The sequence below is a fragment of the Myotis yumanensis genome, unplaced genomic scaffold (genome assembly GCF_028538775.1).
Source record: "Myotis yumanensis isolate MYYU_CA2020_CCGP unplaced genomic scaffold, mMyoYum1.0.hap1 SCAF_3, whole genome shotgun sequence".
Taxonomy (NCBI): Eukaryota; Metazoa; Chordata; class Mammalia; order Chiroptera; family Vespertilionidae; genus Myotis; species Myotis yumanensis.
Window position 1 is genome coordinate 176,417,477 of NW_027223754.1, and position 22,657 is coordinate 176,440,133.

A 22,657-nucleotide genomic window follows, 5' to 3' on the forward strand; every position below is an offset into this window, starting at 1 on the left:
ATCTTCCTGTGTGGTTTATGGAATTCTAATAAGCTTAATTACTGGTGTCATGAGTTCCAACAGGCTTAATGCCTGGTGTCTTTGATATTAACAACAATGTGCCTCATTGCCTTCTAGTCACAGCAGGGGCTCCACACTGGGAAGGAGGAGGAGGGGCTAAGAGGCTGTAAGGTGGGGCACAGGTCTGGGAATGAGGAAAAGGTGTTTAGGGCCAAAGATGTGTGGCTTCTTCTCATTGGTCCATCTTCAGCTATACAATATATCCCTGCAATTATGGCATAAGACAACATAAGAGCTTTCCTTCTACGATTGCTTGCCTGAAGTCAAATCAAGGATACAAAATGGATCTTTGAAATACATGGTTATACCGATTTTTCACGCTGAATTACCACAAAATCAGGTACTGGGGCCAGTATTCACCTGTTGGGATCAGTATCACTGGCCTTCGTAGATCTGGGGTGTCATGCTTGCCCACTCATGTGACACCAGATCACTGCTCCAGTCAATAGGACTGGCTCAGTGTTCTTTTCCCACTACCTCTTTCTCCTCTGCTTAAATCTTGTGCAACCCAGCTGTTAGCAACACCTGTGGGCCTGGGCAAGCTCACTGGCAACCTCACCAGGAGGCTGCTCACTCTGCAGCTAGCAGTTTTTGGGGTGCTCAGACTAGGAGCCACAGAGTCCCTGATGAGTAGGCCACCACAAATGACCAAACTACAAGTGGCAGGATTAACATGGAGGAGACATAAAGAGGTACAACGAATCCAGGATTCAAAGCACAATGACAGAGATCCATTCCTACTTGGCCACTGTCTAATCCAAGTCACACTCAATGAGCCTCAGTTCCTTTATATGAACTGCAAATGAAAACATGTAGAATTCTGGCTCTATTTTTTTGTAACTCAGGCCTGTCCATATCAGTGCATATAAAATTGTGCAGGCATGTATACTTCACAACATACAGGCTTCATGACACCCCTACAATATAATAACTACCCACTGGGAAAGCATGAAGGAACAAGATTAAACCAAAGAGTGGGGAAGTAATCCTCTTTTGTAATCAGGGACTTTAAATGTTTTTTTTAAATTTTTTAATTTTTTTATTGATTTCAGATAGGCAGGGAGAGGGGGAGAGAGATAGAAACATCAATGATGAGAGGGAATCATTAATTGGCTGTCTCCTGCACCCCCCCGCCCCCCCCCCCCCCCGCCACCACTGGGGATCGAGCCCTCAACCTGGGTATGTGTGTTGATGGGGAATCAAACTATGACCTCTTGGTTTATAGGTCGATGCTCAACCATTGAGCCATACCAGCCAGGCTAATCAGGGACTTTAAGTTTACTTTGATTTAAGACTTCCACAGCACCACTTCATTTCACCAGGTCTAAACTGGTTCAGGGCAGTGTTTCTCGTTTGTGAGAGCATCTTGTACAGATGCTGGTCAATAAACTGAGCCAAAGACCAGAATTCACAAACTGGAATGAGGCGTCCCTTCAGTGAGCACATCAGCATCATCTGTTCTCATGTCCTGTCACTGGTCCCCGGGAAGCTCCCAAGCTTTTCCCTGCAGAGGAGCTGTACCTCTATCTTGGTAGATGCTCATAGTCACAGAGATTTAACAATGACTTTACAGAGGGAGGAGTTGAGGAGGGGTGGCACAGGACTTTAATACTTAATTTAATTTTCAACTTCCTTCTATGGAGAGTCAATTTGCATGATCAAAATTCACTCACTCAACTATTTTTTTCTTAAGCAGTTCTTGAGCAAAGGCTGAGTGCAGCCACCATGCTGGACCTGGGATATCAGGGTGATTAAAGTAAGTGGTTGAGAAGAGAGAGGCAGGAATGACTAAGCGTAGTGCACTGCTAAAATTAAGGCACATTTTCAGAGATGTGCATAGCAGATGAACGGAATAATTCTGTTAAAAGTAGAGGTGGGATATGGTTCAGGCAGTGCTTCTAAGATGAAGGCATATTTTGAGTGAACTCTTAAATGGCGAACCAGAGTTCACTAAGGGAAGGAGCGGGGGTCACAGTTAAAACAGACAAAAGAGCAGGTGGGGAATCGATTACCAATTAAGAGCAGATAATAATTTTCTGAGAAATATGTTAGTCATAACCCTCATAATAAACCCGCTTTGAGAGGAAATTTAATGAGCATGGGTGCCAGAGCTAGATCACCCAAGATTGAAATGCACAATCCTTCACCTTCTAGTTATCCATGTACAAGTGGCTTCTTAAACTTTCTCAATCTCAGCTTGTCATCTTAAAATGAGCAAAACACCTCTCGCCTCCCACTTCATGTGATTGTTGTATTCAGTGAGAGAAAGGACACAAAGTAGATGCTCCATAAATCTTGATGGATCTCTCTCTTCTCCTTTCCACTTCATAGAAAGAGGTGGGGCCACAAACATTGGCTCTGCTTCATTGAGTGTTTGGGAAATTATGTTATTAATTTAAAACTCACATAAACCCTGGCCAGGTAGATCAGTTGGTTAGAGTGCAGATACATCAAGATTGCGGGTTCAATCCCTAGTCAGGGCACATACAAGAAGCAACCAATGAATGCATAGATAAGTGGAACAACAAGTCTCTCTCTCTCCCTCTCTCTCTCTCTCTCTCTCTCTCTTTCTCTCTCTCTCCTTCACCTCTCTAAAGTCAATCAATAAAATAATTAGAAAGGAAATAAAATTTCACATGGATGTTGCTATAAATTAACTTTATTACAGTGTGCTAAATCTATTATAAATAAAATAAAAATAAATTTAATTATATGCATACATATAGGTTGACACCAAGTCACATAAAAAATTCTTTACTGACTTACACCAAAAATACCATGAACACAGACAAATATTTTCACTGGGAGCAAAGAGCTGAAAGCTATTATAGTGCTGCTGCTAGAACACGATTTAAAGGAGGCGGGCAGGGGAGGGTGGTGTCACCGTGGTGTCAAGACCCAGCTCCAATTCACAGTCTGTAAGGCCATGATTGTGAGCAGAGCAGCTTCGAGGCCCAGATTTGCTCTGTATGCACAGGGGTTCCTCGAGTACTTAGATCCACATCACCTGCAGGGCCTCCTGAAGGTTAAACAGAGAACCAGGCTCACCAGCAATGAGATACTGGAGCAAAGCCAGGGCCTTGACCTAGAGCAGTGGTTCTCAACCTTGGCTGCACATTAGAGTCAACTGGGAATCTTTTTAAAATCCTGATTTCTCCAGAATGAGGCCTAGAACTCAGGATTTAAAAAAGATTCCCAGGTGATGCCCTAACTGGTTTGGCTCAGTGGATAGAGCGTCGGCCTGCGGACTGAAAGGTCCCAGGTTCGATTCCGGTCAAGGGCATGTGCCTTGGTTGCGGGCACGTCCCCGGTGGGGGGTGTGCAGGAGGCAGCTGATTGATGTTTCTCTCTCATCGATGTTTCTAACTCTCTGTCCCTCTCCCTTCCTCTCTGTAAAAAAAAAATCAATAAAATATATTTTAAAAAAAAGATTCCCAGGTGATTCTAATGTGCAGCCAAGGTTGAGAACCACTAACCTAGAGTGACATCATCACAGTACGAATGAACACATGCAAAACACAGGGAACATGGTGACCTGCAAATGCTACAGGGAGTAGCTACTTGGATCGAGGCGATCATGAATCAGGCAAGCCTGGCAAATGCTTAAGTGATGCCCCAGAGACTTTTCTTCTCATCCCACAGTCCAGTTAGGAGCTACTGGGAAGCTGCCACAGCAGCAGAAAGTACCGGTTGAATATTTTCTGCATAAAGACTGTAATGTCTCATGTAGCAGAGGCCCAGAGAGGAAAATAGCATTAGAGCTGCTAGCACTGGTGCCAGATATAAAACCAATTATATGTCAGTGAACATACTGGGAAGGAGCTGTTCATCTGGCCTCTTCAGCTACACCTGACATTCAGACACAAACACCAAGCCTTTAGTGAGCATCTACCCTATGTTCCAGCTGGTGCTGGTAATGAGGGAGAGATTAGGGTTCTGACAGATAAGGTGCTGGTAATCAACAAATGTCAGTCTACATACCATGTTCAGTAATTGAGTGTTTTATTTCAGTAAACAAACTTTTCCCATGTCCCTCCTATTTGCTACCATGCCAATGGGAGGGATACAACCTGTCTCGAGGAATTTGCACTTTGGAGGGGATTCAAAAAACAAGGTATTAATATTATAGCAGGAAACTGCACATGCCATCAAGAGAAGGCACAGGAAGACAGAAGTAATGGGAGTAGTTTGGACTGGAGGATCTGGGAAAGCTACATGTAAGAGCTGGTCTGTGAACTGAGTAATGGAAGACAAGGAGGATTTCAGGAAGCAGAAGTGAAGGCAACGTCTATTCAAGGCCAGAAAGAAAAAGATGCATTCCAGGCCGAGGAAACAAAAGTGGCTAAGGAACAGGGATCTAAAGCAACATGGCACGTTTCCAGAGGGGGAGGCACAGGGCATCTGGTAAATCAGTGGTTCTCAACCTTGGCTGCACATTAGAATCACCTGGGAATCTTTTTTAAAATCCTGATTTCTGGGCCTCATCCTCCGGAAGTTCTGTTTCTTTGTTATGGGGTGGGGCCACAACATTAGTAACAAAGAAACAGAACTTCCGGAGGATGAGGCCCAGAAATCAGGATTTTAAAAAGATTCCCAGGTGATTCTAATGTGCAGCCAAGGTTGAGAACCACTGGAGTACATGAAAGGGTAGGTACTGAGGAAGAGTGATGAGAGGCAAAGCTGGAAGTGAAATTGGGGCTCGAATAGGAAAAGCCTTGAATGTCACAGTAAGACAGTGGACTTCATTCTTTTATAAGAAAATGCTAAATTATAAGGAATAAAAAAAGGAATTGGTCAACTCATGGTCCAAGAGAAATGCATGCAAATGGGCAACACAGGCTGCCATGACCTGGGAGATGGATGGAGCTGGGCAAACTTCATATGCCATCTGCACTGTCAGGAGACACCTCTATGCGTCACCAGGCCTGATGTGTGCGTGGGGACAGGATCCCTGAAGTGCCGAGCAGTCTCTGCTGGCACGGAGCATGTGCAGGAATATTTATGGAAAGAATGAGTAAATGAACAGATTCTTCCCTGCCTACCCAAGTTGGAATCAATTTCTCTCCCTGCTGAGGTTCTTGTTTGTACACAATAATCTGCTAGCTTAGTTATTTTTATGTTCTTTTGCTTTTGTGAACTCTCAACAGCTTGTGGGCAGGGACCAATGTGTGCCTGCTACACACCCTCCTGGTACCCCCAAAAGTGCCTTGCACCCAGTGGGCACTTACTGAATCATTGCTGAGAGTCTAATTAATAAGGCAGTTGAAATACTCCAAGGAAGCCAGATAAATACCAAAAAAGGTGTTTTTTTTTTTTTTTAAATTTCCCATCCTTCCTTTTCTCAGTTATGGCCTATTTTTTTTGTTCCTGATTTAACAAAGGGAAATTATTTCTCATTACCCCTTTTATTCCTGCATGATTTAAACATTTTAAAATATAATTTATCCTTATGTTTTGTACAAAGTACATCTCTTCCTTTTTTTCTCTTCCTCTTTAGAAACCTGAACTGAGATTTACTTTTTAAAAACGAGTCTCTTGTTTTTAATTTCCCAGTGTAATTGGTCTCCCAACAATTTTCTGACTTCTTCTTACACTTCTCCCGTCTTATGAATGCAAATGGCCTTCTCCAACATCCTTCCCTAAATGAATATTTGCTCCCAGGATCTTTTGCTCCTTTTCTGTTATGCCCATAGATTCTTTTCATTTAGCACCCAAACCTGCTGAAACTTTTAAACAGGCTATTTTACTAATAGGATTTTCCTTAGAATCCAACCTACACCCTATGAACTTGAGATCACTCTGCCCAAGGTCACCCGAAGTTTCATGCACTCTCAGCAAGTGTTGTACTAAGATGTTTACCTGCCCTACACATTTGATCCTTCTCCTACTAATTGTTCTAAGGTACTCTAAGCACTATTTTCCACTTGACTAAAAAAAACAAAACAACCACTTTTCAGAAATTCTATAGCGTTTACAGCAGAAGCATTTTACCTTTTTGCTTCATAAAAGAATTTTTAAAAATGCTCTCTCATCTTTTAGATGAATGTTTAAATATGCCTCATAATTTTAAATAGAAAGGATTTTCAGTTCATTGTGTATCTGACATTTTAAAATAAAACCTTAATATCACTGTGTTAAATGTACTCAGTGGAATCTAAATGCCACAGGGATGTGAAACTCCTTCATCTTTCATTTGTACAAATGTGAAGAAACTCTTCCTTAGTAGCTGGGATATTTTACATTCTTCTTTTTCCCTCGAAAGAAATATTTCTGTTCCATTATTCCTACTTTTTCTTGTTGGAATATGTATTATTCTGGAAAAATCTTGTATTAATTGCTTTATTTCTTTCTATAGATATGTATATAAGTTTAACAATTTTAATTTCCTGCAGCTGTAAGGCTGTAATGGTTTAAGCAGTGTTTAATTTGACTTAAGTTGTCATTACCTTTGTTATTAATACATATTTGATCAAACCACACACACAACACATTTTGATAATGAAATATAAATGTAGAGATGCACTTTTGGGGCTGTTGATCTTCTATCTGTAGATGAATATTACCTATTGGTAGAACAAAACAGTGGGCAGTATAAACAATTTTTTTCCTTTTTTTTTAACAGATTGCTCATGCACATGAGGATGGGAGAAATTGTAAGGTGGCAATGACTCAGTTCTTTGAACTCCTTTCAAAGTTCCAAAATTCACATAGTGGCTTATCATCAAAAATTGTTTTTAATGTTGTAGCAGCTGACAACTCAATTCCTTTGTTGAAAGCAAATAAGTGGAACCCACCTGATGCAAAATGATTTATAACTGTTATTAGAGTCATTTATTGGCCCAATTCATGGGAAATATTCCATAAGGCTTTACCTTTGGCAAAGGAATTTTTACTTATATCTAATATCTGTCACTTAGAGTCAACTTGATTAATCCATCAAACTTAGAATGGGTTGTAAAATGGAAATACTGTTATTTTCCTACATCTTTAAAAGAATACTTTAAAAATATAAAATATTTTAAATAAAACATTTAAAAATATCTTCTTCTATATATATAAAACCCAAATATGCAAATAGACCGAACAGCAGAACAACTGAACAAATGGTTGCTATGACATGTGCTGACCACCAGGGGGAGTGTGCGAAACATGGCGGGCTTCAGCAGTAGGCGGCAGAGCATGGAACATGGTGGGTGTTGGCCATGGCAGGATGGTGGCACAGGTAAGCGGGGGCACCAGACCAAGGTGGGGCACCAGTCGCTGTCATCGGGGAGAGCCTCTGGTGGTTATTGAAAATTCTTTGCTTCCAGCGCCTCAGTCCTATCTGGTACTTGCACCTGCTGCTGGCCCAGCCCCACTTGCACCCGCTGCCAGCACCCAGTGCCGGCCCCAATCGCCCTTCAGGGCTTCTCCACCTCCCTCTGCTCCTGAGGAGTGATTGGGGTTGGTAGCTGCCTCTCACACCCACTGCCAGCGCCAGCCCTGCTCACACTCGCTGCCAGCACTTGGCACTGGCCTGATCGCTCAGCGTTGTCAGCGGGTGTGAGTGGTAAGCTGTTGGTCCTGATCACTCTGAGGGCTTCTCCACCTCCCCCTGCTCCTGAGGGGCGATTGGGGCAGCAGCCACCACTTGCACCCACTGCTGGCGCCAGCCCCAATTGCTCTGTGCCATCAGCAGGTGTGAGCAGGGCTGGTGCCATCAGTGTGTGGGAGCTGCAGCAGCAGTAGTAAGGCTGCTGGAGAGAGGGGTCTGGGAGCTGTGGTGGGAGGGGCCAGGCTGGGGCGCAGAGGATGGGCTGAGACCTGCCCCTGTGCCCACCGCAGCCTCACAGCCCACAATTCCTTTCAAGATGCATGAATTTGTGCACTGGGCCCCTAGTATTTATTATAATTTGCATATAATACAAATATTAAAGATTCTCATTAAAACATGGAGACTTAACTTATTCAATTTATGAAGGATATCTACCAGCTTAATGAACAAAGTCAGTTTTTATTATGAAACCAATTGCAAATCAGATGTGCTTTCTGCCACTAAGTCTAGTTTCATATTTTTAATTCTAATAAACCTGTGATACCCATTTTTATGATAACTATTTCCCTTCTGAATTCAGAACATTCCCAACACAGGCCAAAAAAGCCCGATTTCTTAATGCCATGCTTTACCCTTTTGAGAAAGAGACTGGGAGAAAGAGATGCGGTGTACTTTGGTGTTTCTGGGCCTTGATGAAGGAGGTTTTGTTGACCTGAGCACTTCAAATTGTCTTTTTGCTGGTGCCTCAGGTTTTTGCATCAGAGTTGTAAGTGAGGACTTAGTACTGGGTGAGTGAGAGGACTTAGTACTGGATGAGTGAGAATGCTGACTTATGTTTATAAAGAAAAGAAGTTCTCTAGCCCGGCCGGTGTGGCTCAGTGGTTGAGCATTGACCTATGAACCAGGGGATCATGGTTCAATTCCTGGTCAGGGCACATGCCTGCGTTGTGGGTTTGATCCCCAGAAGGGGGCATGCAAGAGGCAGCCAATCAATGATTCTCATCACTGATCTCTCTCTCTCTCTCTCTCTCTCTCTCTCTCTCTTCCTCTCTGAAATCAATATATATATATATATATATGAAGCCCTCTGTGAACAGGGAAGAGGGAGCAGATAATCATTGTGGTGCCATGCCTATGGTATGTTCTCAGGCTGGTCAATTTTACAAAGTGTACAGATGGAAGTTAAGGCTCTGGGAACTGATTTCCTAGAGTGTGTCATGCCCACGTGTCCCCAGGGAAGACTTTGTCCCACTTGAGATGCACAGGTAGCTTTTCCAGCTGGCTTAGCGTAGACTGCCTATGGTTTTTGTGTTGGGCATATGGGTGGGAGCCAGACAATTCCATCCCAGTGCATCATCAGCAGAAGGTTAAAGACAGAATCTCTCTACCTTCGAAATCAATAGCTTCATTTTTGTTCCCCCAGATGAACTGGAATTCTTATGTAAAGTAACCTGGAATATAATATCTAGGTAACACAGTCTGCCGTACTAACTTTTTTATAGTCTTCTCACAGCATTCATGAGTCTGCATCATAAATACTATGAACAGAAAGGCAGGGTGAGGAAAAGGTAAAATATAAATTTAGAGCAAGAATAGTGAGTCAGCTTGTTAGTAGGCACCTCAACTGATGCTTGCTGCTTAAAACACCTTAGGGTACCAATTTTCTGCAATAAAAGACTGTGGGCCTTTATTCATATGTGTAATGATTATGATGTTTAATAACTTTAAAGGATCTGTTCATCTTGTATGTTCAATAAAGGCAATTGTTCTCACAAAGATAAATTGCAAGCAGGTATGTGGTATATCATTTATAAAGATAGGGAAAATGCTTTAGTGGCTTTTTAATTCCGGTTCACCAGTTATTATTTGAATTCAAGTAGAAAGAAAAAAAAATCAATTTAGCTTTGTCTGTCATTGAGTTCTTCGGTGTGAATGGAGTACACAGTGAAAAGCAATACGTAACAAAAGCAAGTTCACAATTCTTGACAGCTTTTTCACAGTTATATATCAGCTGAAGAGCCACAGGCAGTGTAAAATTATATTTACTGAATAGAAGTAGGATTGGTTTATGGTTGTCAAAAATATTTTTTTAGCTGGGGAAACACACCCAAATAAAGAATCTGCATTAGCTATAAAGAAATTATAAATACCATTAAAATGCCATGAGAAAAGCAGAAAAAATTCGATCATTTATAAAGATAAGCTATTCAAAGGGTCAGTGGAAATTATTCCCAACATCCAATTATTCTATAAATTTGAGTATGTATTATTTTTCTGTATCCCATATGGTGGGGAGGCCTCTGCAAACACAGTAGCGAGTCAGCCTGTTACTAGGCACCTCAAGTGATGCTTGCTGCTTCAAACACCTCGGGGTACAAATTTTCAAAAATTGTGGGTGTCATGGAAGGAACAGGAAGAAGGGCGCTGAGCCATTTTTTTCTCATCACTCCACGTGTAATGCAACCCAAACCCAAAATACTTCAACTCTCTCATTGCACGGTTCTTCCTGAGCAAATGACAGCCCCAAAGGCAAGTCCTGCAGAGCTGGAGGTGAGTCTCAGCTGCTGGTGATGATTTCCTTTGTGATCATAACGGAGCTGGGAAAAAACAGGCACAAATGTTTTTTGCCATCATGGTGCCTCCAGGAACCAACCTCCCAGGCTATGCATATGGAGGCACTATTAGTTGCCACCTCACCAGGACGCTTCAGGGCATCCGAGAGCTTATTGACAGTTATAGCTGAAATAAACAGAATGAGCAAACATGGAACTTTCAGAATTTTCACGAAAGGCCCTTTTATAGAAATACCCACTCATCTGAGACCCTGAATTGTAAGATTGCAGTAGTCAAACCAGCCCTCCACCTCCCCCCGCTAATAAAAAAAGAAAGGAGCACAATATGTAATGTCTTTAAACATTTCTTGAGCTAGAGATCCAATAAAAAGAGATTTCTGAAGTTTGCATTAAATTACCAAGTCATAACGTTCCCAACTGAACCAATGTTTTTGCAGGAGGGGAAATACACACATAGAAAGCATGATGTGTGTGTGTGGGGTGACATATACCCTAACAGATATTGTCTATTAATGTCTACACATGAAAGCATTTCATGTGGCCGAAACCGGTTTGGCTCAGTGGATAGAGCGTCGGCCTGCGGACTGAAAGGTCCCGGGTTCGATTCCGGTCAAGGGCATGTACCTTGGTTGCGGGCGCATCCCCAGTGGGGAGTGTGCAGGAGGCAGCTGGTCGATGTTTCTCTCTCATCGATGTTTCTAACTCTCTGTCCCTCTCCCTTCCTCTCTGTAAAAAAAAAAATCAATAAAATATATTAAAAAAAAAAAAAAAGAAAGCATTTCATGTGTAGTCCAGTCTTTACCTAGTACCTTCACTTACTTTTGTTATGCAAATTCCTCCTTTTTTGGTAAATTGCCTCTGGAAGTCAAAGTCTAGACTAGCACTATCCAAAAAAAATATATTGTATGTTGTCACATATGTAATTGTAAATGTTTTAGTAACCATGTTAAAAATAAAAAAGAGGGTAGTAAAATTAATATTAAAATGTATTTTAATTAAGTCAATATGTTCAGTATGTCATTTCAACCTGTAATCAATATCAAAAAATCACTGATATTTTATATTCTTTTATAATCACTTCCATTCATTTTGAAAAAGGATGTTTGCCAACAGCTTCAGTAAAATCTGCATCTTAATGGGAAGAACATTTTCAAACTACAGATATATTCATTCCCCTACACTACAGTATCCCACTCTCTTAAAAATTACTGATGCGTAATTGATAGTGAAAAAAAATCTTTGAGTACCATTTCTATCATAGTTTTTAGGTTTTTATCACTTGGTGCTTCCTTATTCCTACCACATATGCCCACATATTCTGAGTAAAATATCCTCGGGAACTTCTTAGAACCTGATTTTAATAATCATTTATGAGTAAAAAATATGTTTTTCCCTCTACTTCTGAGTGTAAATAAAACATCAAATTTCTTTAGGCCTACAGACAACTTGCTGAAAATTTCCCAAGAAAAGTGAGAATATATACTTCAAAATTAAACTCAAGGCTCCCTTCTTAACAATATACGAAACAATAATGTCACTTATTTAATGCAGACAACTTATTTTTAAAAACAACTAGTGTTTAGTCGCAATTACAATAGCTGGAGTCAATTCCAAATGTTTGCATGAAATTCTTGTTTCAGATATTTTTCTCACTGTGTGCTCACTGTGGCTGTGTTGGAGCAAGTAAGAGGCCTTCTGTGGACAGGGAGTCTTAGAGGAACAAAACATGTAGGCCCATCATTACAGAATTAGGCTAGAGTTTGCGTTTATTGGAATAAAAGCAGCAAAAGCGACTATGTCAACCTGGAAGAACAATGACAACATAGGCACCATTCAGTCTTTCCCACGTTTTCTAGCCGTGTTCCTCACTGAAAGCCAAGGTATTGACTTACTTGTCGACCTTCAGTTTAACTTCTAAATGGCAAGCTGGAGCTTTGTGTGACTACTGATGTGCAACTTACACCAGGAGCAGGTTAGGTGAAGTTGGTTGGACTCACTACCTTGGGATGGTTGATATTAGTCAGGGAAATAATTATAAATTGTAAATTTATTGTAAAAATGCTCAACATATTCTAAAATTAGAAGAGGGTTTATCTTTCAGCTAAATTCAGATGTGTGGAGAAAAAGTAGTAAGTGATTAAGTAATAAGACTCATTTACATACGGGGAACTATCTGATGACCGATCACTGCAGGAAAGATTGTAATAATTCTGGGTGGTGTATTGTCCATTTCCAGAGGGGAAAATGGTTCTCTGGGAAAGACTCACTTCCTTTAGAAATCCCCTGTGGCTTTGGCTGAGTCCTCTCCTTTGAGCCCGTGAACACAGGCACAGGCACACACGCTCACACGTGCTTTAAAAAAAACTTTCCTTCTCAATAATGTTCCATATCCTTTTAAGCAGGGGGGTCGGGGGAGGGCGGAGGCCCAGGAAGGAAATGTGCAAGATGTGGTGTGTACTTGGACCCTGTCATTAACATTCCCAATTTGTTGAGTGGTTTCCACGTTTCCCAGAGGTCCTCATCCCGTGAAAGCTGATGAATGGGCTGACAGAGCCTTCTAGACTTGTGTTGCTATAACATGAGCCAAGTGCCTGGAAACAATAAACACAGCAATTATGTAAGAGGTTTACCTGCAAGAAAAGCCAGGAACATAAAAACCTTTTTTACTTTCCCACCCCAAACCTCTTCTTTTCTCTCGGTCCCAGGAGGGGTTGGGAGGACTGTATCCTGTCAAGTTAATTGAGTGTGACAGTCAATGTACTCTCAGCAGCAGCCTCGGTACTGATTCCAAGGGAAGGACCACTGGAGCAGGAGTCAGAAGAGCTGGGCTCTGGGCTGGCCACAGTGGAGGCTTCCTGTCAGGAAAGCTGAAGGCACTGCTTCAGGGGTAAGTGTCAGGTCTTTTCTTCTGAAACCTTGGACGGAGGCATCTAGTGATGATTTAAAAAGCAATGCTTCTGGCTCCAGTAGCCTCTACGAACCTAGAGAAGGCTCCTCCATAGTTAAGTCCATCAGAGCTGGTCCAGGCATTGTCCACACACTGCATTCTCAGAGGGCTGTGCCTTCAAACGGGGTCTTTTAACGTTACAAGAGAAGAAGGGATGTGTGTCCTGGGCACAGTGCCCTAAAGAGGCACTCAGCAGAAGGAGGTCTGGACTAAAGTGCTGTGAGGGGCTTCTAGGGGGTCTTTGTCCCACAAGTCAGTTTTGGACCAGTAACCAATTAATTTTAACCCTAACTCTGAAAGGCCCCATCCAAGTCCACAGCCTGTCAGGTACTTTCTGATTTAAGATGCATAGAACTATATCGATTCTGCTTACCATTACCATTTCTTCTTTGGCAAACTAAACTTTGGCACATAGTATTTTATACTCATGTTCACACGGTTACTCCTTATCTGTTCCAAATGTTAAATAACCATAAATTTAAAATAAACTATATTGATGACTTAAGAAAATAAGGATACTTTCTTTAAATGGTATTTTGGTTAAATAATGGACCAGATCTTATTCTGAAACTTTCTATTTTTATTTTTAGGGTGTAAAAATCATAAGCCTTAAACTCAGTGTCAGTATATATAGCCATGTGGCAGGATAACCCAATGAATTCCCTATGATATGATAGCACGATGTAAACATTCACTCAACAATGAGAAAGGAGGAATTTCCCCCCACCCCCTCTCCCATTCAAGAGGGTGAGCAGGCTCTTGGTCTAGAGCAGTGGTTCTCAACCTTCTGGCCCTTTAAATATAGTTCCTCATGTTGTGACCAAACCATAAAATTATTTTCATTGCTACTTCATAACTGTAATGTTGCTACTGTTATGAATCATAATGTAAATATCTGATATGCAGGATGGTCTTAGGCAACCCCTGTGAAAGGGTCGTTCGACCACCAAAGGGGTCGCGACCCACAAGTTGAGAACCGCTGGTCTAGAGGCATAAAGTTCCCTTGTCTCAGGGCAGGTTAGCAGTCCTTTTTTTTTTTTTTAAATATATTTTTTTTATTGATTTCAGAAAGGAAGGGAAAGGGGGAGAGAGATAGAAACATCAATGATGAGAGAGAATTATTGATCGGCTGCTCCTTTATGGGGATTGAGCCTAAAACCTGGGCATGTGCCCTTACCAGGAATCCAACCGTGACCTCCTGGTTCATAGGTCAATGCTCAACCACTGAGCCACACCAGTAGAGTGGTTAGGAACATTTTTAAAGCTCAGGCTTAAGAAGGTGAAGGAGAGAAGGCAAACCAATTATTTTTCCTTTTTTTTTCTAATCCTAGGTGTTCACTGGTAGAGACTTATCTGCCCCAATCCTAGGAGGTGCAGGACATTGATGCCTGGGGCATGAACTCACAGTGCTTCAGCCTTAAAGGACTCCAGTCTTAGTAGGACCACTAGCCAAGCCATGTGGTCACAGAAGCAGTGGGTGCCATATGTAACAGGACTGTGAATAGCAATGACGCCTACCTTTGAGGCAGGACCTGAGCTTTAACATCAAGTGACCCTCTTGGTGGGAACCATGATGGACTTGAGACCAGAGGCACCCCTTTAATTTTCCTGCATTGTATCCATCCCTCAAGCTTCTTGTCAGTTAAGATATTAGACATCTTCCCAATACATGCAGATTTGACTTGATTTGGCAAAGTTAAGTGCAATGATTCGTGTACCCATGTACTGGGGAGAGAGAGTGTATACGTATTAATGAGGAGCTAGGGGTTTCCTTCCCCACTTTCCTGCCCTATGGCTAAAATGACTGTTTCTTAACTAAGGAGCAGCAATCACTGCAGGACCTGAGCAGGAGTGACCACTAATAGGGGAACTAAAGGGAATAAGGTCAGCATAGAGCTGAAGGCAAGTGTAAGTCCAAATGTAAATTTTAATCAGAATAATTTGGGTTTGCCTAGAAGCTAATGGATGGGATACCCAGCCGCAAACAGCAGATAGTCCATGATGTACTTGCTAAGAATGCTGGAATGAAAAGTGGTTTGGACCTTGGTTGGTTCCACTTTTACCTTAGAAAACTGGTAATAAGCTATAGGCCACAGATGAAGACACAACTCCCAGATCTACCCAGGAATACTCCTAACCTTCATTCCTGGGTCTGGGCCCATACTTCTGCCCTTGACCTAGATACTTGCTCCAAAGCTGCAAAGTGTTGGTCACCATTAAGTTCTCATTGTTCAGAGCAGTGATGGAAAGCCCAACCGGGGTCATCTTTCCAAGCCAGAGATGGAAGTCGGAGGACAGGCTGGCCACCAGGAAGAGGCAGAGTGGACATCCTTGGGGTCAGGACCTGTGAGAGGCGCGTGAACCCTGGCCACCTGTCATGAGGTCTTTCCAGAGAGAAGCTCAGATTGTACTGGCTCGGCCTCCCGTCTCCTGTCTAACCCTCTTCCTTCATCACCTCCAGGCCTCTGCTGGCAGCCGCACTTTCCAGACTGATTGGTCCCATTAACTCAGTTTCAAATGGTGATTTCTGTCTATATAGATGAGTGAGCATTTTCCTTAGTTGCATCTCATTTTACTAACATCACTAATTTCTCTGCTTTCTTGCATCCAATCAATCATTTCACTTCAACTGCGAATTTTATTAATGAGTCATTCACTCCCTTTTCCAGATCATTAGTGAAGATGTCAAGTTCTGACTGGACCTAATACCAATTCCCACCACTCCACACTGGCTTCCTTGAGAGTTCCTTGGGGAGGCATTCATCACTCTCATACATGTGCCTTCATTATCCCAAGCTGGTTTTAACGCTTTTTGTTAACTAATTTTTAAACACTTTTGGAAACATAGCTATTAACATTTCCCCAAGAAGCTCCATTTGGGGTGGGGGTGAAGGGACAGATGGCTACATGATACATAGCACAACATACATAATCATGACATTTTAGCTGCCACAAAGTGCACATTGCAGGCTCATTCATTCATTCACTTTTGTCAGCTATAACTCTCTCTGCTTTTTATGCTGTCCCAACACTCACCCTTGTCTATTGATGTGCCTTTTCTATGGACAGAAGCTTCTGATTTCAGTATACCTTCTTGGCTAGTTCTAGGGTATTTTATGAAAATTAGCAGGTTATTGAAGGACTGTGAATCCCACACAGGTGGCTAACGTTTAACTTTGAACAAGCCAAAGGTTTCATGGCCAGAAGAACAGGAATTATTTCCTGGGCTTTACTTGCTTGTTTTCGTTCACTGTCAGTGTAAACATGGTTCTAAATTTGTGGCTTAAATACAAGGAAATAAACCATTAGATGAGGTTGATCTTTCCTTTCTTTGTATTTTGAGGTTGCTAGGTACTGAACGTGTTCAAGTTCCGGGCATGCCTCCTCACCAGCCTTTTCATCTTTGATATGACCCCTGAAGCACCTTTCTTCTTCTATTAAAATACTTTAAAAAACCAAAGCTTGGTGTAATGAAAGCTGAATATAAAATCAGTTCTGTGCTATCATTTGAACATGTAAAAATATTCATTTGAACACAAGTTGAAAGGAAAAAAATAAGAAAAGCTTGATTTGCTAAGGTTGTATAACTCAGTAAATTATTCTTTATTTTAGAATAATTTTCTTTAACATTATAAAAAGAGTTATTTATGCAGCATGCTCTTATATATTCCAGGTTAGGATATATTCTTCCAAAACTGTGAACATTAGGGGTGTTTACAATCTCTTTAGGGAAAGATATTCCTCCCAAATCTTTCAGTTTGGAGCCCAAAGTGAAAATGGATCTCCAATTAGCCAAATGCGGTGGCATTTCCTGAGCAAAACCAAGAAAAGTTTCCCAGGTAATAGACCCTCTGATGCTGCAGCTTTCCCACCTCATCCAGGTATCCTGTGGGCTTGTCCATGTGATCAGTAAACCGTTCAGGAATGTTAGTCACCTCTTCCATGTACGCATGCTCCAGCTACAGTGATGCTGATTTAATTTAATTTAAATTAAGTTGTTAAATTACTTTATGCTAAATAGTATAGCATAGTGTAACATATTATAGTATTCATATAGTTTATATGGATGTGTATCCATGTATGGATAATAATTGTGGTATATTACATTGTATGTTATATGTTAGAGTGGTGTATTATGGTTTAGCATAACATAGTGTGATATGATATAGTACAGTAGGGCATACTTGAACCTAGCATATGGTAATATAGTAAAGTATATATTAGAGTGGTATATTCTAGAGTAGTCCAGTACAGTACAGAGCTGCAGAATTGTGGGGAGCCGGCACGGCCATGGCATACTCAGCCCCAGGGTGCCTTATGTGCCATGCCAGCTCAGCCTGGTTCAGTGACCCTGAGTGGGGGGGGTGAGAGGATTGAGAAAAGACAGACAAGAGGATGAAAGCTGGGTCTTGGTGGGACGCTGCTCCCTGATGAGGAGACAGCGCCAGCGCCCACAAGCTGTGTCTTTATTTTATAGCAGATGCCATGAGGCAAAGTAGGGGCGTGATCATGTTGTTTACAGCATTCTCGTGAGTTTCAACCTCACTTAACTACATGCACCAGAACTATATCACAAGGCACGTGGGGCTATGTGTTCGGACCATAGGTTCAAGCTTACAACCACAGCTGTTGGCTATGATTGTGCTGGGAGGGCCCTGCCCTTCCAGCTGGGACTTGCACGTGGCAATGAGAGGACCCTGTCCTATCATTAGTCCGAGGCTTAAACTTGGCCAAAACACTGTAGCTGCGTCCCATACAGAATAGTTAGAACAACAACTTTGGAATCACAGGCTAACTTTTCAAATTGTGGTCCCATCATATATTAGGTGAATGATCTTGAGCCCGTTACTTAATGTTTCCAAGCTCCAGTTTCAACATCTGAAAAATGTGGAGGAAGAATACTTACCATGCAGTGTGAGGATTAAGTAGTGAGGATCACGAAAGTGATGCACGTGAATAGTAAGCACTGACAGTTCATAAGCCCTCAATACCCACTCCCATTTCATGTGCCTCACTGCCAGTGGGGCGAGTGATGGCAGTCCCAGCTTTAAGAAAAGTGCCTTGCTAAAAGCATCTAATAAGATTTGGCTAGGACACGACTCAGGAGTGGCTGGGTATTTCCTATTTACTTCTTACGCCTAACATCCTAAGTGAACCTCCCAATCACTTACTGTATTTCACAGAGACAGGAAATGACCCTGGAAGGAGATGGAGCTATTACCTCTTGGCGTTACTGATGAGCTCAGGAGAGAAGGGTTTTTAGAATTTCTCGTAAATGATAAGTAGCCGCAGTCCTCTGTGTCTTGGGAAATGCAATCTAACACCATAAACAAGGGCTGTATTTTATTTTGTAGTTCTCTCTTCCAAAACATCGGGAAGGAAACGCTTCAGATGTGCTAAAAGATTTGCTCCCTAGAATAATGAAAGCAAGGAATGGGAAGAACCAGAAAGCCCAGTGACAAATACTGTGGGAACCAACCATTTAAGACATTAAAGTGAGTACAGATACATTTGCCACAGATTTCTTTCTGACTTGACTACTCACACTGCCCTTAACCCTAGCTGGCTCTGATATGTCTCAGAGTTGGAAGTGCTTGGCCAAGACGTTTGTACTCAAAAGCAAATTTTTGCTAAAGGATCACACAGGGCTCAAGAATTCACGGACTATGGAGATAGATAAGAAATGTGTAGGTTTTATATATTTAGGGTTAATTTTATTTTTAAAAATAAGATGTAATGAAAAGCACATTAAAATGCCCTGGCGAGTATTACCAATGGTTAGAGCGTCAGACTGCACACCTGAGGGTCTCGGGTTTGATTCCCGGTCAAGGGCATGTACCTGGGTTGCAGATTCGAACCCTGGCCCCGTCAGGGTGCATGTGTAAGGCAACCAATCGATGTGTCTCTTTCGCGTGGATGTTTCTCTCCTTCTCTCCCCCCTACCCCCCTTTCCCTCCCTCCACTCTCTGTAAAAAATCAATGGAAAAAATATACTTGGGTGAGGATTAACAAAAACCACAACAGCAACAACGAAAAAGCACACTGACATGAGATTAGGAGACTGAATTCAGTGCCTAATTTGACATTTCTTAGTGTTGTGACTGTGGGAAGTTTCTAAGCCCCTGTTCCCACACCTGTATTACTGAACAAAAATCACTGCCCTTCCCTGTCATCCAGAGGAGTTGTGATGATCAAATGAGACCACGTATATGAGGCTACCGTGAAAAGTGAAAAATACTGCGTGCTGGCCTCATTGTCCTTATTAAAAGAGGAGGAGAGAGGCAGGAGGAGAAAGTGGGAAGGGGAAGGGCTTTGGAAACAGACAGGCTTGTGTTCCGTAGCAACTTTCCCCCTCCTCTTAGTAGCTTTGTGGCCACAAGAAAGTCACTTAACTTTTCATGCCAGAGTTTCCTCATAGGTAAAAATGGAGTTACTAAGCACTATCTCATAGCTGTTTGAAGGATTAAGAGGGATAATGCAGGTAAACGCCTAGATATTTTTGTTTGCTGTTTTTAAGCCAGGTCCCATGCCCCTGAGTGTGCCAGGCCTATTTCTTAATCATAAAAGCACTGACATTTGGGGAAGCCAAGGGGTGGGCTCAGGTTTATTGAGCCATAGAGCAGCAGATACAGAATTCCTGCTAAAATTCTATTGATCAAATTATTTAACAAATTGCTTTTGAAATATTTAAGAATCCAGGACATTGAAAGACTCAAACTATGACTATAGCTTCAGAAAACAATGAAATACAGCTTACAATTTAACACTAAGAAACAATTAGAAAGCTTACAGTCTTTTAGAGGCTTTTTTTCTCTCATGTTGGATGATTTTCCTGCAGCTACATTTCAACTAAGCTTCAAATGCACTCATCTTTCTCTTTCAGATCAAGTTTTCTGTGTTAAAAGTGGGGGGAGTGGTGAGATTCAGAGAGCTTTAGGTTTCCTAAGCAAACCAGATATATCTAAGAGAAGCCTGAAGGTTTGTGCCTCTCCCAGTGACTGGAACTAAGCCAGAAAAGTAACCCATCTGCTTTCCACTGAGGTTATTATTACTGTTATTGTTTGGTCCTCTGGTATGCACCAGGAGCCTCTGGAGCAAGCTTACAATGAGGCTGGGTAATGTCCTCTTGACTTATCTCAGTTCCAGCAAAGCCAAACTTTTGTGTAACTGTTATCTGCTTTAATCTCTCAGTCATAGGTTTCAGTGGAAACTTTAAAATAAATAGGAAAACATCACATCTGATTTTTATCATATGAAGCTAAGGAGAATGTCTGTCTTATAATGATACTCTCAATGGAACTAGGACTCTCTTACTACTTTTGAAACCTCCGTTGCATCTGCACTTGAAGGGAAGTGATGAGGAAGACCAATGCCGCTTAGAATCCAGCCTAGGGTGGGCCGAGACCCACATCGCTCCTGTTGAGAGAATGTTGGGACAGCTATAGTTGTGTGGTGTCAAAGAAGTGTTTGGGACTTGACAAGCTTAGAAACCTTTCCCAGCTTATTTGGACATATTAGAGGTATTCCTATATTTTCCATGTGTACTGGGTCTATTTTTCATGTGTTATATGAGAAAGACAGTGGCCTAGTTCTATTTGAGCTACTGTAAGTTTCTCTGATCTACATACAAGATAGGACCTGGGCTCAATCAGGAGAGCAGCTTCCACTAACATATCCTGTTACTGAGCTATGAATCTTTAAATAATGTGAGTTGTTTAGGCATTCAGATAACAAAAGCTGAGGTAGTGCAAGACAGGGCCATGAGTGGCCTCAGTCACATTGCCCTAATTGACTTAATACATTTTAAATTACTAATGAGATACAGGGTGTTTTGCAGCTCAGGAATAATAATGAACTGAAACACATATGTGTGCACACACGCTCACATACTTACACATACACATACTACACACATGTGAAACTTTCTACAGTGATTACTTTAAACATTTTAAAGATACAAGTTAGTACTACCTCTATGTTTCTAAACATAAAGTGATAGTATCTTTCAGCACCATGAGATCTCTTTTGTAAATAATTTTTTAAACTTTTTGTTGTATAGTTTACATATGGTAAAATGTACCTCTTAAAAGGTACAGTTCAGTGTTTTGACAAATACAAATCCCATGTGAACTCCACTCCAATGAAGATACAGAATGTACTCTGTATCTTTTATCACTTTGAATAACGCTTTTGAAATTTCAGTCATACCATTTTATTTGTTAGTGGTTGGTTCTACTTTATTGCTGTTAATAATCTCTGTCTTCCTATGCTGGAAGTCCTCTTTCTCATCTACACTAATGTGTTTAACTTACAGGGTTAGCAAATGTAGGTTTGTATGGAAAATAATATAATAATTAATAAATAATAATACAAGAATAAACTGTTTTGCATACAGCTGTAAACCTACTTTGCCCCATCCTGTATTTGTTTTATCCCGTGAAACACAAATTATTTCAGAATTATCTTGTAGTTCATTAACCTTGTTCTGATCATATTTCTTCCTATTTTTTTAACTGAAAGATGGGACTGTGTAGTAAGTCATGCTTTTAAAGGGCAACTGGGGCTGCAAAAGTTGGGCCAAATGGATGCCACGGCAACTGAGCTTGGCTTTGATAATTTCCTAGGGATATGGCCGCTCCATTCTTTGTAAGCTGTGTACTTTGAAGTGACCTTTGCTTGGTTCTAGTGGCTTTACAGATTTGCTATCATATTAACAAATGTCACTGAACATGTAAACTGCTGTAATAAAAATAGAACAGGTTTTGTTTAATAAATCCTTACTCTACATGTTTGTGCATGTTATACCATATCTCATTTTATTCTGAAAATAGTTATGCAAAACACCTCTTACTGAGCACCTAATGACTATCAGCTCTTAAGAAGCTTATAGTCTAGGGAGAAGGCAGACATTAATGAAAGTATGATCCTTGTGATGCTAATACTGGGAGCACATATCAGGGGGACCAAATCTAGTCTCAGGGGCAACTAAGACCTAGCTGAAGAAGTGACCTTTTAGCAGGGCCCCAAAGGACGAGGAGAGCTAACCACGCCAGAAAAGGGACTAGGAGTGTTGCCATATGAACAACATGTATGCAGGCCTGGAAGTGAAAGGCCTGGCAAGTAGGAGGTATTGGTAAAGTTTTTGTGTATTTGAAATCCAGACTTGAAGGCTAAGGGGGGCCAGCTGAGCCCAGCTGTGCGTGAGCTGGGACCAGAACCACTGCGGAAGCCTGCAGTTGGGAGTGGGTTTTGAATATTGCCCATTCTGGAATGGCAGTGATGCTGTACAGGCACCTATGTATGAGGATTCAGAGAAATGAATGCCAGTGGGTTCTGGTAAGAGAATTCAAAGGGGAAAAAAGTCCACTGGTTTCTCATGTTGATCATTGGAATAACATGATGTCAACTTACTTATGACATTCACTTTATAAATTCCTTTATTATTAAAATTCTAATTAATATTCTCCACCCCTGGGAAAATAATTCTTGGTATTTCTGAGGTAGAATTCAGAGGACATATTAAGTTGGGTGGACAGGTTTCTA

The 22,657-nt window shown here is 41.4% G+C and overlaps 1 long non-coding RNA gene across 2 annotated transcripts in view; it reads left to right on the forward strand.

The window, feature by feature from the left end:
• Positions 1–12,809: 12,809 nt before the first annotated feature.
• The window catches only part of LOC139005604 (uncharacterized), a 240,353-nt gene continuing 230,505 nt past the window's right edge, over positions 12,810–22,657 (forward strand). The window contains exon 1 of one of the 2 annotated variants that reach the window (XR_011470684.1): positions 12,810–13,054. This is a non-coding gene — a long non-coding RNA (uncharacterized lncRNA). Of the gene's footprint in view, positions 13,055–18,484; positions 18,610–22,657 lie in introns of those variants that run through there. The other variant, XR_011470683.1, reaches the window with a different exon arrangement.